The following is a 16,293-nucleotide window of genomic DNA, read 5'->3' on the forward strand; positions in this document are numbered from 1 at the left end:
TAATTTTCGGAAAATTATTATTTTTCTTCATTTATAAAATGCAAATTTTGTCATAAAATAAAGATTATTTTAGATTCCTATAGTTACATACTTGCTTCACCTGACTTTGTACAATATACAGTATATTCACATTTACAATATTTATAGAAGTTTCGTCTCATCAATGGCTGTGTTTATTTTGCTATACCGACACAAAATTGGTAGTTCGTCTTACAAGTTTCTTCTCTTCAGAACATCGTATCCATACGTTGCAGATTTATGACTGCGGTGAAGTGATTAAAATTTCTCTCTCTATGTATGACTAATTATTCTGTCTTTGTGTGTGATTTTTTTTTCAATGGTTTCGTACAATCTGTTTCACATAAAATATATCTATTGTTTGTTTTTCTTCGTGGCTATGAGTGCTGCTCTAGTTTCGATTTGTGATTTTGTGCCTGATGCGCCGTAGTTACTGATGGGTCGACTTACACATTTATAAAAAAACGCAGAAAATAACAATTTAATTTCTTACTTTGCATATTCGGTCACTTCAGTGGAACCGAATTTCTAGAATTCTCACAGCTAGTACACGTTTAGTATTTTATGTTCTCTTCCAACTTTTATATTTGTTACCTGCCTTTCTCTCTTCTATCTTTCTCGCTAGGAAAATATTATTTAATATCTCTTGCAAAAGGCTTTCCGTTTCGTGAGCATTTGTTCTATATTTTTAGACTGTCTCTATGTTCTGAAGATCATCAATTCATGTTTGACTTTCATATGAGTTATAAACTTCGATAAAAAAATCAAAAAAATTACTAAGAATTTTCAAACGATTTAATAGACTATTTCACTATTGTTTAATGTGTCGGCTTGTCGTTTTGTTTGCAGTTGAGTAGCAATTTATATTACTTAGTGATTCTTTACGACCACGCTTGTTGGTGCTTCACCTAAATTAGGAATCTTCATTATCGTTAATTCGGTTAAGCTGATCAGAAATGCAGTAGTTGCAGTTAAAAAAAAAAACAACAACAATCATAGTCGCTTATTCCTACTCGATTCCACCGCAGTCTGCGTCTATGTCTACGACTGCCTCTATAAACTGCGTGTTGATTGGTTTTAATTGAACTTTATAGCGTCTTGTTGACGACCGGGAACGAAGCCGAACACCCGAGTAATTGAAAGTGACCGCCAATCGCGACTGTCGCCCATCCCCGGGAGTTTAATAAGTGTAAATAATTCACGCCGCGCTTGACTTCTTGAGATTTTTATGGAGCGAATAATTCCATAAATTGACTCGAGTGGCGAAGGCTTTAATTGGGTGGAAAAGGAACGGGAAGCCGTACTAAACCAGCCGGACACTAGAATTTGCTATGGTCAATTTATGGCGCTGATCTGATTCGACCGGCTAAACTGTTCGCTGATGGCGGGTATTTAGATACTAGAAAAAGTCTCACACTAGCAGTACAAAGGGGATTGTCTGTTTTCCAATCAAGGTAATTGATTGCCAAAGCAAATTTGTATTTAGTAAACTATACAAAATGTTTAGGGCTCCCTGTCAAAGTTATGAAGGCAGTCAATTGACAAACTGGTAACAATATTGTATGTGCTCTGAAGTAAAATAAATATATTTCAAAGTGATTCTGAATCATCTAAAACATATATTTTTATTCTGTGAAAGCTGAGAAGGTTTTTCAATTCAATGAGTTTTATTCACCAATATACTCTGGAGCTTAATGAACGCATCTCTACCCAGATTGATATGTAAGAAAATAATGACTTGGAAAATATCAATTTTGCGACAAAAACTTTTGTCGAAAATAAGAAATTTTTGCCACATTTTGAGTAACGTTCTACAAAACGTACAGAATACATAGTCTCAAAACGATATTCATTTAATATTGACATGTCACCTCTATACTATACTTCCTTTAGGAAAAATATTCATTTTCAATTCTATTTTTCATATTTGAAAAGTGATCCTCAGAATGAATGACGCCAGAAGCAGTATCGCGAGCGCCAAAGTACCTGAAAGACAAGGTGAAGCAAATCACCAGTTGTCACATTATTCCCACAAACGCTACCATGATAGTTACAAGAAAATTGCGAATTTCCCTCTAGTTCTATAAATTTTATCAAAATTTCGAGTCTTAATCGTAATTGGTTACTCTAAAACGGCATTTTTTACTGAGAATAAGGTGCCCCTGCTTTAAACAGTGGCAAAGTTTGTATGTATGTATATATATGATGGATTTAGCCTTTGTTTATCTTTAGAAACTTGTCGAAATACATGCTTCAATATACAAAAGTAAACCGATTTCAGAAGATAAAAGAACCTCCGTTGGTACCGTAACGACTTTCCACTGCTTCCCATAGAATCAAGAGCTAAAAATCAAAGCTATGGAGAGTATCAGATACCCAGGCCACAAAAAAGAGTAAAAACTATGGTATGCAAAAACAAAACTTCCTATCGAGATTTTCTTCAGGGAATAGAGCAGGAGTCTGCGTGATGAGACCTTCCAATCTCTCATGAAAATAATATGGAATTGAGCATTGGCCTTGAATCGTCCATGTAACAAAATCAGCTCCGTAGTACGAAAATAAAAATCATAAAAACTGTGATAGTCGAAGTTGAAAAACAATCATCACCCCGTTTTCCAACAACCAGCGCAAATTGAATGAAAAAAATTCAGTAATAACTCATTTCTCCAACTTATTTGTGTGATAAACTAACGCACAAGAGTTACCAATACCTTCGTGGAAAAACGTCAGTATAAAACATGCATTAACTTTTCAATGAAAACTGGTGAGAACGAGGAAAACTTTCAGTTCTTACAACCCTCATTGTGGTTAAACTGTAAAACAATTTCTTGTTTCATTTTTGCCTAGATTACAAACGGTGTTACAATATAGTCAAAACTAGACCTGTGCGCCGACCATATCATCGGCGGCGGCGACGTAGAAAAAATTTTACCTCGGCGGCGATCGGCGCGCCGGCGTAACGCCCTTGATATTTATCGGCGACGGCGGCGTATACCGGCGTGACACTAATTACCACTTCTAAAACATTGCGTATAATGTGTACACTCTCATGTTCGGTTTTTTATTCCAACATAAATAAATGAAAATATGTTCATCCGGGTCGACAGGATGTCAAAAAAAGAAATAGGAATGGTTAAGAATCAAGTAGACATGCAATTTAAAAACCAGCAAAAAAATGACTATCGGCGCGATAAAAATTTCTTCGGCGACGCGTCGACTCAAAACCATCGGCGGCGGCGGCGTGCGTAAAAGTGTCGGCGGCGCACATGACTAGTCAAAACCATCAATTCAGGCTTGAAAGAAGAAAACTAATTCACAAATATGTGGCACACGTTTTCAGTGGTCTACAAAACTTATAAAACTGTCTGAATTTAGGATTTATTTAAAGTGAATGTTCATCTTTTATTTATTTAAAGTGATTGTTTTCTTGACTTGACGATATGTGGCGTTAAAATCTAAGCTTTTACTGAATAAACGGTGCTCAAATTGGTACTATAACATTTGAATAAAAAATGTTAAAAAACTGCCGATTTTTCATGGTTTTACCATAGTTCGCACTGAATAAACTACCCATCAATCTTAGTAACCCATGAATTAGCAGAAAAAAATTGACGGCTTCATCAGTCGAACTCTAACCGTGATGGTGAAAACAGTGAAGCTACTCCGTTCGAAAGTGTGTGCGTTCAAAAAACGGCACCTCATCGCGTCGAAAACAGTTTTTGGGCGCCGGATACGTTTGTTCTGGTATCTACAACGTCTTAGCACAATTGGACAACAATCAAAACATGCATTGAACGAAAGCCCGGTTCTGAATGGCCGACGACCCTGTGCGACAGAAGCTATAAAATATGCTGAAGAGGAAGATCGAGGGAAAAGTGCCTCATCGCTGGGTACGCTTGGCCGGGAGGTCGGTGCGACTACCTGGCAAACATGGAATTACATGTCAGGACGCGGCAGTCCCGTCCACTGATCTCCGAGCTGCAGGTAATGACGCAGCGGCAGCAGCTGAATAACTCGATTTTACCGGTGAATCGCGACGTGGCGGTGGTGATGGACGACGGGACCTATCTCCCCATGGATGGCAACGACTGGCAGGGCACTTCGTATTTTACTTGCCCAACGAAGGAAGTGAGCTCCGAGGTCAAGTTCATTGAACACACATAGTTTTCCAAGAAGGTGCTGCTGTGGTTGACAATTAGCGAGAAAGGGATATCAAAGCCGCTCTTTTTTTGCTCTGGACTGGCCATGAACGAGGAAACATATCGTCAATTGAATTCAAAACTGGCACAACTCAAAATTCATAGTTTCGAGAAAAACGCGTTTGGAAATTTGCGTCGAAAATTTCTTTTTTCATTTTCGTGAAAAATTCCAATTTTAAGGCTTCACATTTTAATTGTACTTGTTCGGGTCTATCATGTGCATGTAATAAGCAAGTGATAAGAGTTGTAACTTCATTTTTCCGTCTTTTTAGGGATATTTTAGATTTGTGCAATAAAGGCACTTCTACTCATATTTCTGGAATCATTGTGAATTTTAAAACGGGTCTTTGTGAGGTGAAACTTTATAGTATTTGACATCGTTTGCCATCAATAACTCAAAACTACAAAATTTTGAGTTGTGTCAGTATTGAACTCAACTGACGATATAAGACGAAGTGCATGCCGGAAGTTGCGTCGTTCATCAAGTAATACGAAAACGCAGTGTTCTAGGCTGATCTGGTGCCGGCTCATTATTTGAAGCAATCGTTGGAAGAGATTAAGCGGCTGAATATTGATGTGGTACCCAAGTCGGTGAGCCCACCCAACGTCCCCCAGCTGCGTCCCATCGAGAATTTATGGGCAAACCTGAAGCGTAAGATCAACTCCAAAAATTTTGTCGCGAAAACTGAAGAGAAATTGATAAATAAAACGAAGAAAAAGAACTCAAGAACATGCCTACAAGCATGTTTTCGTCTGCCATGGCCATGGCGAATGTTCCGGTTAGCTGCTAGAAAACCGCTCACAAGGCCGTAGATTTTTTTATAAAGTGAGCCAATATAATTAACTTACATGGGATATTTATCAAACTCAATTAACTGGCTTAGTTTTTTATCACCATCTGAAAAAAATCCATTTTTAATGCAAATGTTAGGCAGTAATAGTGAAAAATTTTTTAAATGATCGGTGAATTGTGGAACTTGTTATGTTCCAGAAAAAAGTCATATCTTGTTTTAAATATATTTGACATATAAATACGTCATATGTTCAAATACGTCTTATGAACAAATACGTCGTATGTAGTTTTCGCTCCAGGAACTACATGCACTGTCTGCTTCAATGGAGTCAAGCAACACTCAGCCAATCAAGAACTAGCTTCTTCCAGCTCACTTTCGGCAGCCTGCTCGACCACTGTTTAATATTTCTACTAAATTCACCGACGTAGATCTGCTTAATATAGACCACTTCCTTTAGTGGACCACCTAAACTTCTTACACCAAATTACACATTATAAATATACTTATTTTGATTTATGCTTTGACAACTTCAATAATGTTCTTCATTAGAAATGACCAACGTTTACTATAATATTCTTCATTAAAGCTTCAAAGAATGTCTTTTAATAACAGCTACCTGATTTGCCATGGTTCGTTAACGTTTTCATAGGAAATGGCCTTACCAAAAACTGTACTGACATCACACTTTCCGAGCGAAAATAATCAGATTTTCGATGAACGTGTAGGATAATAGTGTTTTTAAAAGATAAGCAAGTAATGTTATTAGAAAAACACTTAAAATATTGAAAAAAATATTGGCCCAATTAAGGGTAGAAATAATACTGTTTCCCTTATTCCGGCATGCTTCATTTCGAACAAGAGATGTCATCGAAATAACGCCGCGAATCATAGTTACCATAGTTACCATAAATTTGTTATGATCGTGTTATTGTATAAAATTGCTGCTAATATGGGAAAAACGCCGGAAATTGGTAAACAATACACTGAAGCAGCTGTTACTGAGTGTCTTCAAGCAATAAAAAGTGATGTTTCGAGTTGAGAAGCTTGCAGGCGCTCCAATGTTCCACGATCCACCGTAATGTTCCGTGCAAGAAGTAAGTGGTCAGGAAAACCACGAAAAGGTAAAAAACTGCATTGACTGCCGCGGAAGAGGATTCAATTGTTCGCTGGATAGTTTCATCAGCGGCGGCTACGGTTAAAGAGATCTTTTATTTAGACATGGCCCAAATTGAAAATTGTTGTGGTGAATAGAGGTATTATCTAGTTGTATTCCATGCAGAAAATATGATAAACATGATACTTCTTGTTTATACATAATGAAATACCTAATTCAGTTTAGATATTTACACTTTTTCATGCAAAATTTGCAGCTACGCTACTAAGTGGTCCAATAAAGGCAGTTATACCCCAACACCCCTGGACATACACAGTTGCTTTAAAATCAATTTTGATTTGTTGAGAAATAGTTTCCACTGAATTCTTTTAAGGTGAAATTCCATTAAAGCCTTCAGAATCAGCAGAATAGATGACACTACTACCTCTCCTCACTCGTATGTGAATACATTGGTGCAAAACGAAAAACAGTACATGATTGCCAGTTTTGTTATTTTTTGAGCACTACGTAATTCAACAGGTTTATCATTGTATTCGAAAAATGCGAAATTTCTTTTGTGTATAACTTTGTATTGTATGGGTTGAAATTGATGAAATTTTGAGCACAACTAGTTTAGAGTGTAATGATTACATGTGCGTCACTATTTGTCAAGCAGTTATAGAAATGGCTTCCGAGCAGAAAGTGCTTCGACAGAAAAAAGGACACGTTCGTAGAAACTCCAATCCAGTTCGACCGTGTTCTGTGTTCAAATAGACCCAGACAACCCAGTAGCGAGTTACCTGAAGGAGAAAAATGGAAACGACAGACGCAGGCGCAGTCCGTACCTTTCCATTACGAAATTCAGAACTATTTTCGTAAACATGCTATATCTCGAGATTGGCTCATATTACCACGAGATGATAAGTTTTTCTTACGTAAAATTTTCCAAGAAATACGATGAAACCATCAAATTTGAAATAAACTTAGCTGCATTTGCCGAAAAGTGCAAATTTAGTTTTAAAATACAAAAATAATCTATCTGGCATCACTTCCGGTCAAAAATAATATTTTTTCTGGATTTCTTGGTTTATTTTCTTCAAAATTCATCTCTCACTATTTTCCGGGTGTCTTACGTCTATAAATTGTGAAAAAAATAATTACGAAGTTTCCACCTTTTTGCCTTTCTCCTAGAAAGGTATAGCAATCACTGGAAAAACCAAAGGTATAAAAGTGGTCCCAATGGCCGAATGTCATATACCACTCGACCCCTTTCGACGAACTGAGCATTTTCTGTATGTATGTATGTATGTGTGTATGTGTGTGTGTGTGTGTGTGTATGTGCAACTTTTTTTCTCACTCACTTTTCTCAGAGATGGCTGGACCGATTTTAATGAAATTGATTGCAAATGAAAGGTCTAGTTGCGCCATAGGTTGCTATTGAATTTCATTGTAATCGGATTTTTAGTTTACAGGTTATGTATCAAAATGTAAAAATCACGAAACATCAATATCTTAGAAACCACACAACCGATTTCAATAAAACTGGTTTCAAATGATTGGGCTGTCTCCAAAACCTTTAAATTTTAAATTTCGTTATGATTGAACTTATGGTTCAAAAGTTATGTAAAGAAAAGTTATCCTGAGGTTGTTTAAACTCACTCATTTCTCTCAGAGATGGCTGAACCGATTTTCACAAAATTAGTGTCAAATGAAAGGTCTAGTTGCCCCATAGATTTGTAACTTTGTATTGTAACTTTGTCCGTTGTTCATAAAAATGTGAAATCGTTTAATGAAAATAAACATATTGACTTTCTCCTAACGATCACTGGCTAATTAAAAGGTAGATGAGTGATCCAAATGGCCGAATGTCATATACTACTCGACTCAGTTCGTCGAATCCAGCATTTTCTGCATATATGCATGTATAGGTGTATATGTTTGTGTGTGGGGGTGTACGTGTGTATGTGCACCTTTTGTTTCGCATTCACTTTTCTCAGAGATGGTCTGACCGATTCCTTCTATCTTGGTGTCAAATGGAGGGTCTATTTGCCGCTAAGGTTGCTATTGAATTTCATTGTAATCAAACTTTTAGTTTTTGCGCTGCGTCAGAATGTGAAAAACGCTCTTATATCTCAGAAGCTATGAACATAGTTGTATTCAAATTAATGGGCTTTTAAACTCTTAAACAATGAATTTCATAAAGTTTAAACATGTGGTTTGAAAGTTATAAATAGAAAGAAACGCAACCTGACCGACTGTTTGAAACTATAGCTACGATCAAAATATGTGGCCTCAAAATCATTTAAATTCGATAATGTACTATTTCAATGTTTGCGGCCTTGCTCGGGATTGAAATTGAAATTAAAAGTCATTTCTATCATTTCACTTTTTGCTTTTCTCCTAGAAAGGTATAGTAATCACTGCAAAAACTAAAGGTATAAAGGTGCTCAAAAGGGCCGAATGTCGTTAATCACTCGACTCAGTTCGACGAACTGAGCATTTTCTGCAGGTGTGTGTGTGTAACGCTCTTCCAATCTCACTCGATTTTCTCAGAGATGGCTGAACCGATTTCAATGAAATAAATTGCAAATGAAAGGTCTAGTTGCCCTATAAGACCCTATTGAATTTTATTGTAATCTGATTTCTAGTTTAGAGGTTATGTATCAAAATGTGGAAATCATGAAATATCAATATCTCAGAAACTATTCAACCGATTTGTACAAAATTAGTTTCAAATGAACGGGCTACTTAAACAACCCTTAACTTTTGCATTTTATGGAGATTGAACATGTGGTTCAGAAGTTATGGAAAGAAACGTGTTCTGGAGACTATTTAATAACACTCATGTTTCTCAGAGATGGCTGACCCGATTTCCACAGAAATAAAATTTAAATGTGTTATCGTACTATCTGAACGTTCCCGGTATCGCTCGTGATTGAATTGTTCGAAATTGAGAGTCATTTATTTTATTTCGCTATTTGTTAAGCACTAACATTACGTCAAATTTCATATTTTATACTTCAATTACAAAATCAATATTTTAGAACCTAAAGAGTGAATATACCTTTATTGGATTTAAGCATTCATGTAAATCTATTTTTATAAATAATAAGTTTGAATGAGAAAGGCTGAGTCTGACCGCTAGGAGGATTAATTTAGGTTTTTCGTAAAAATGTGATATCTCGAGATTGACTCATATTGCCTCGGGATGATAGTTGTTTCATATGTGAAATCTTCCAAGGAACATGAAATTATCAAATTTAAAATAAAAATGGCTGCATGTGCCGAAAAATGTAAATTTAGTTTTCAAATACAAACATAATTTATCTGGCAACACTTTCGGTCAAAACTTATATTTTTTCTGGATTCCTTGGTTTATTTTCTTCAAAAATCATCTATCAGTATTTTCCGGACATCTTACGTCTATGAATTGTGAGAAAAAGAAAAAAGAGATTTTTAACAAAAAATGCGTGACATTGCAATAAACAGGGTGGTCCCACAGAGCGGGGGGTATTCCAATTAGTCCTGTGCGCCGCCACGCCGCGCCGCCGCCGCCAACACTTTTACGCACGCCGCCGCCGCCGATGATTTGGACTCGGCGCGCCGCCGAGGAAATTTTTAGCGCGCCGCCGAGAAAATTTTTACCGCGTCGATAGTGATTGTGTATGCTGGAATTTTTCCAGATTTTAGAAATACCGCAAATCACAGCCGATAAGGGAACACTCGTATATTAAGTAACGCGGAATTTGGCAATAAATACCCCTTCACTCCGACGTAACGCAATCTTGCATGGTGGCCTCACGCAGTGTAACACTTCGCTAAGTACCTCCCCTGTATTTACGTATTTACGAAGGGTACGGGACACGAGACATACGGACACTAGGCATATGGATGTTAGGCATTGTATGCTAGGCATACAGACGCAAGGCTTAATGGATGTGAGGCATAATGGATACGAGGCATACTGCCATAAGGCATAACGGACGCGAGGCCGAATGGACGTGAGGCCGAATGGACGCGAGGCCGAATGGACGCAAGGCCGAATGGACGCGAGGCTGAATACGATATTGTATGATCGCATGAGATCCAATTATCATGACTATGTGTTCCGGATTTGCAACATATATTCCGCAGCAGAGTCTATTGAAAAATATGTTGCACCCTTGATGATTGACAAAAGCGTCATTCAATGAATTCTATATTTAACTCAGATATTTTATACTCTACGTATGTAGTTTAAGCGTAAATATATTCCTAAATAGTTTAGGTTGGGCATATTTTTTCAAATCATGCGGCGCAGACGCATAATCGAGGGCAAGGAAACGTGGCGGCACTAAGCTGCCGTGGTTTCCACAGTCCGTGCCGGCCGCCGACCCGCCGTCGGAAGCCGCGGCCTTTTGCACACAAACGACTGATCTACAAATTTGCTAGGTCTACTCAAACTCAAAGCGAGTAAGGACATCATTCGCTCGAACAGCGAGTGGGCCGAAGGCCGACTATGTTTTTGCTGAATTCTCCTTACTTTGTTGCTTGAACGTTAAGGCATCGAAAAAAAAACACTTTCAGCTATTTTCCGTTACCATGGTGATATTTGCGGATTTTTCGGTCAGAATGGGTCGCCTTCGACCCATCATATTGAAGGGTGATTTTCATAATAATGACATCACATAGTTCATGTGATTGTTGCTTTTTTCAACGCTATTCCGAGCAAACAAAAATTTTTCAGGTGGTAATGAAGAATCTGTGGAGTTTAACGAAGAACTCTGTTTGAATGAAAATTGAGTATCCCATTTTTTCAGTTTTTCCATGGGTAACCTAACAAAATATATGGACGTTGAAAAAGACCCTCTAACGTAAGATCTATCGAAATTTTCCAAAGTCGGTCTACGGTCAATCAAAATGAACTCATCGACAAACTATCTGTCTTTTTTTTCAAAACTGAACGTCTTTGGAAATAGTGTTCCTTGCAATTTTTTTGGGATTTACACTTGTTTTACTTTCTCTGCTTGGTTTATTATTTTCTGGGTGCTCAATTGTTTATTTACTTGATTTCTTACCATTTTTATTTCTAGTTTTGACATCATGTCAACCCTGACGCAATATTTTTTTATTAACGTTGAATTAACAAAAAACCGAAAATAAGAGCTCATAGCACACATTATGCGCAATTATAAGTGGTAATTAGTGTCACGCCGATACACGCCGCCGCCGCCGCCGATATAAGCCAACGGCGTCACACCGGCGCGCCGGTCGCCGCCGAGGTAAAATGTTTTCTACGCCGCCGCCGCCGATGATATGGTCGGCGCACACGTCTAATTCCAATCGACACCAAATTTGGAATTTTTCCAAAGTGACAGTAGATGAATAATTCTCCCAACTTTGAGCAAAATCTGGAATTATATTGTATGCCGGCCATCTTGAAATTATCTGTGTTGTTTAAAAACGACTGTAGCTATCATTAGCTTGGTAGTATTAAGAGCGCAGGAAAGTCTCAAACTGTTCAACGTAAAATATAAACTTTCACTGGTGTTATTGTAACTCTGAAGATTCTTGCATGTGAATTCGATAGGGCGGTAACAATTGAAGGTATACCAAGAAAATTCATGCCGGTAATGTGTTGTATAGCTTGAAAAAAAAATGCATCAGAACAAAGCCTTGCAAAACACGTGTTTTTCAGAGTTGCGGTCCATGTAAAGTTTGGACGTTCCGATTTGCTGTGCATCGATGGTAAACACCTAGTTTGGTCCTCCGGAAAAAAAACCAATTGGGCAATACTCTAGATGTTTGATTAATAAAAAGTTTCCGTTTCTGGAGGAAAAACTCCAAGAAACACTCGATCTCTAAGATGTCAACTGAGTTGCTTCAAAGGTTACTTTGAATGAAGATCGACAGCTTCGATAAACGTCACAACTCAAATTGCTGCCAATCAACATTGAACGAACTTAACCAAAAAAATTTCGAGTTCGAAAGTGGCTTCGCATTCCGGTCGTCTATGCAAACGATTTTCTTATTGCAATGATCGAAGCAAGAGGCGCAAAACGCAAAAGCGTAGGTAAAATGCACCATTGGATGAGTAAAGTTGTGCAGTACTACAGATGTCTCAAAAATTTGCTGGGAGTACTGCGGTTAGCAACATTGTTTAGGATCGATTCTGACGATCCTTCTCAAACGAATGATTTAAAAACTGCAGTATTTAATTCTGGCAAAAGAGCATTGGCTAATCTGTAAAAAAAAGAAGTACAGTAATCTATTCAGCTAACAAAGATGTCTACCCTTGTTATTCACTCCTGGAGAACGCAAAACGAGTTTGGTATACTCAAGAACAAGGCATTTCTAGTGACAGATATCTCTGCAGAGGTTAAGTTACAGTCGTCAATGTACCATACAATGTCTCATATGTGAAAATATTTCTATGAAGTAAAAAAAAACAAAGTTTGAGGTTATTCGGCGAGTGAGGGCGATGGATGGATTTCAACAGGTTTAATAAAACCAAAAATTTTAAAGCCAGACAGATTCTGATTCTTAGGTTTTCATCAGCTCGTTTCTTTTCTCTAAGATCAACAAGCAACATGAATGATCACAAAAAATTGTTTGGAAAATTCGGTTCCGTCATCTTCAATATTCTGCCATCCTATGAGGTTTATCCGGGAATCCAAAAATACAAAAGAAATGGTAAGTTAGAACTAGTTGATAGCAACTAGCAACAAAACAAGCTCAAAATTCAGCAAGCACTTGAAAAAGAATTTGTATATGTTCCGAAAGCTAGAGTTGGTAATACAAAAGACGACAATAAATTGCGTTCATTTTTCTCTGACACAAAAATAACTGGAGTGGATAAAAATATCATCAATAGATTCAAGGTTATACTTGAAGTATTACCTAGCGGATAGAGTATTGACACTAGAAGTTTTGAACCTTGTGCCGCTGAAATGGCTCGACTCTATGTTAGTCTGTATGGATGACATCCAATGTCACCTACTCTTCATAAGATCCCCATCCATGAAACAGTAGTAATCAAATGCATTTTTTGTCACTCGCTGCGTCATGACGTCTGTTTACTATTTGTTAGAATCAGAATCATCCAGTATTACATTATTGGTAGCCTTGAATATTTCTCTGAAATACGAAAATTAAGCTTAAGTGAAATCATTATTCAAACTTCGTTTATCTGGAACCCAAAGGTTTCGTCTCCAGTTCGGTACCAAATTGAGTTAAATGTACAATCTAATTAGGCCCTTAACACCTCAGATAGCGATAAGATTACTACAACACACTTAGAGTTTCAACATGTTTTGCTTAGTCGCAGTAATTCAGTCTCTAAAATATTATTATCAAGATTCGTTCATTGACCCCACCTTCAAATGTTAATGGCGAAAATAGAAATCACGGTTCTTGAGCACGCTCTAAAGGTGAGCTAAGCAAATGTTCACTTGATTTCAAACCAGTTGCAAATTCAATCTTTATTCACTTACAAACTTGGCAGCGAAAAGCGAATTGACGTTATTGGCTGATAGAGAGTATAAACAGCACCTTTTTCGGAGAAGCGCAGTAAAAGACGACAGTTGACATTTTATTACCGGTGGTACCACCGACCGATTTCATTGCGTTCGTCGACTAGTGTGTACGCTAGATATTTTTGAATTTATGTGCATAATTTGCAATTGTGCGTCCGTTGTTATTAGAATGCTAAGACCATTTGAATATCGTATATCATTTCAAGAGAAAAAAAAAGACAGAAAGTTTATTATTTCGGTTGAAAGCAGTATAATAAAACAAATTTAAAAAATATCATTCAGTTCAACCAGGTTTTCATACACACCTTCCCAATGCAAGATAAAATAAATTGCCCAATTCACCATTCGTACTTTACCAAACAGAAATTTATGACCACTCAAACCTAGCCCAACCTTCGCAGTTATGCTGCCGGAATGAACCAAGTCAAACCGGCTTGGCAGTAATTTTAGAATAACATATTTAATTTTCCTCTCTCGATAGGAAAACAACGACTAGAGCCCGCAGCCATGCAGCCGTGCATTCTCGTGCGGGTGTTCGGGGACCCTGCGGCGGCAACGGTTGGTTGGTTGGCTTACGCGCGAGTATTTATTTCCCGCAGGCATGCGATGAATTTTCATCCATATACGCATACGCGCGTAAAAACACACCAAATCACTATTTTGTACCCGCAAGAAAGCAACAGCAATTAATAAAGCAAATACTAAATCATCAATCAGATTCGCATGTACGCACCCGGGGACCGGTATTCTCACGATAGCAGCTGGTAGCGCCGCCTATGTGGCCCCCGGCAGTATACACACGTATCCAACGCTCCTGTCGCGCAGTGAAGCCGCGATTGGATAAACAAATTGGAGCGATTCGGAACTAGTGAAAAACCGCGCACCATCAGGCCAGGCTGCATGCATACGCGATTGCCATGGGCTGAGCAGCTTCTGTGCTGCTCCCGGCCGGGACTGCACAATCGTCACCTTGTATGGCCCGCCTCGCTAACCAGTTCGCAAGTTGAATAATGGCTGGTAATGATTCAAATCAACACCTGAGGTCTACTGGCTCCGGTCTGCAGCGGCCTACAAGGCGGCAATAGTCTCCGAGAAAATAAATCGCGGAAATTGCATTATGACCTGAGCCCCGCCGCAGCAAACGGTCTGGTCAGGCAGTGGAATGTTGATTAAGCAGTTACTCGAGGTCGCGGAATTTTTCCTCAATTATCTGCGTTTTTCGATTTTGTTTTGCGGTTTGCAATCAAGTTCGCACCTAATTTGCTGATTCGTCACTTTTAGCCACGCTCTAAGCAGAACTCAGCCCATTTTTACTGCCCCGAAAGGAAACATCATAGCCTTTTAACGATAAATTATCAAAGGTCATTAATCTTTGCCCTACTCCAGACAGGATTGCCCACGAGTTGGACCTTCCCAACGCACAGTCGCATTGTGTTTTATTTAGGAAAATAAAACCGTTTCCGGCGTCTTTGTCGCAACAAGGACCTAACCAATCAGGCTAAACGTACCTTCAAACCGACTCGTGATAATGTCACGTAACTAAAATTTGTGGATAAGGTTTTTTGTTCTAGTAAAAGGACGTCACGAAATACAGTAAAAAAAAGTTTCCTCTAGCTACGTGACCTGTTAGTGGCAACAGCTTTAGTTGTGCTGGTAGCTGTTCCAAGCATTTGCACTCGAGAGTTTTTTTTTTCTATTCTTTTCCTTGGTGACGAAATTAATGGACTGAAAATTGTTTATCGGCTCGTGCGTTAGTTAGTGCCTGGTGCCTCAGAGGTGCGTATACCTTTTTGCGACTAATCTAGCGGAAATCATCGCCGGTGCCCGAAAATAAAGCGACACCCTCCGACAGTGGCAAAACAGGTCAGCGCTAAAAATAAACGGCACGACGAAGTCGCTTTTAATTTCGAACCAAACAACGCAAATAATGTGGCTTTTTATAGGCCACCGTAGAACATTCCACGCCAGGCAGTCTGTGCTCGTCGACAATCGTCGATTCTTTGTAGCGATTTTGCGATGCAGAAGCACAATGTCGTTTCATAGGTGAACTGTTAAATTGTAATCACGATGCTCAAAACACTGTTTTATCACTTCGAACTTTCTGCTGTAATAAAGATCATCCCGCACAAAAGCTGTTCCAGAAAAATTGTTGATCAAAAACTGTAGAATTTACCACATTCCGTAGTGGTTGATCCAACAAACCACCATCCATTTAAAATAATCAATGACTAATTGTAAAACTAAATAAATCTCAAACGGTTTTCATAGATGAGCTAACCACTTATACCCCAACTATAGCCACGATAAAAGACATTCCCACTGGCAGAGCGCGCTGGAGAAATGGCACCGCAGCAGAAGCATCGGAGCCTTCCCCCGCGCTAGGAAACAAAGCGCGGTGCGGTGCGGTGACTTAAGCTAGTGTTCCCTGCTTTCGTTGCGGTTTCGCTCACTCACTCCCCAAGGAGACTCGGGATTGGGAAGACACCGCATCATCCCGCAGCAAAGTGCTGATCTTGATCTCGAAAGACGTGACGCTCCCGATGGGGCAGATTACCGACCACCGGCCGACCAACCGGCATTGTGGCTCTTGGCAGCTACATCGCCTCGGTTTCGCTGTGGTGGAAAGGAAATGAGGAAAGTTCGGGAAAGACTATTAGATCTCTCGGCGGTTGGTT

At 38.7% G+C, this 16,293-nt stretch overlaps 1 protein-coding gene across 1 annotated transcript in view; it reads right to left on the bottom strand.

Moving 5' to 3' along the window:
* The window catches only part of LOC129719927 (toll-like receptor 6), a 28,391-nt gene continuing 12,098 nt past the window's right edge, over positions 1-16,293 (bottom strand). The window contains exon 1 of the mRNA XM_055671339.1: positions 1-16,293. This exon is cut by the window's right edge and continues 12,098 nt beyond it. The gene's annotated coding sequence lies outside the window, so the exon portion shown is untranslated.

The sequence above is a fragment of the Wyeomyia smithii genome, chromosome 2 (assembly GCF_029784165.1).
Source record: "Wyeomyia smithii strain HCP4-BCI-WySm-NY-G18 chromosome 2, ASM2978416v1, whole genome shotgun sequence".
In the NCBI taxonomy this organism is placed as follows: domain Eukaryota; kingdom Metazoa; phylum Arthropoda; class Insecta; order Diptera; family Culicidae; genus Wyeomyia; species Wyeomyia smithii.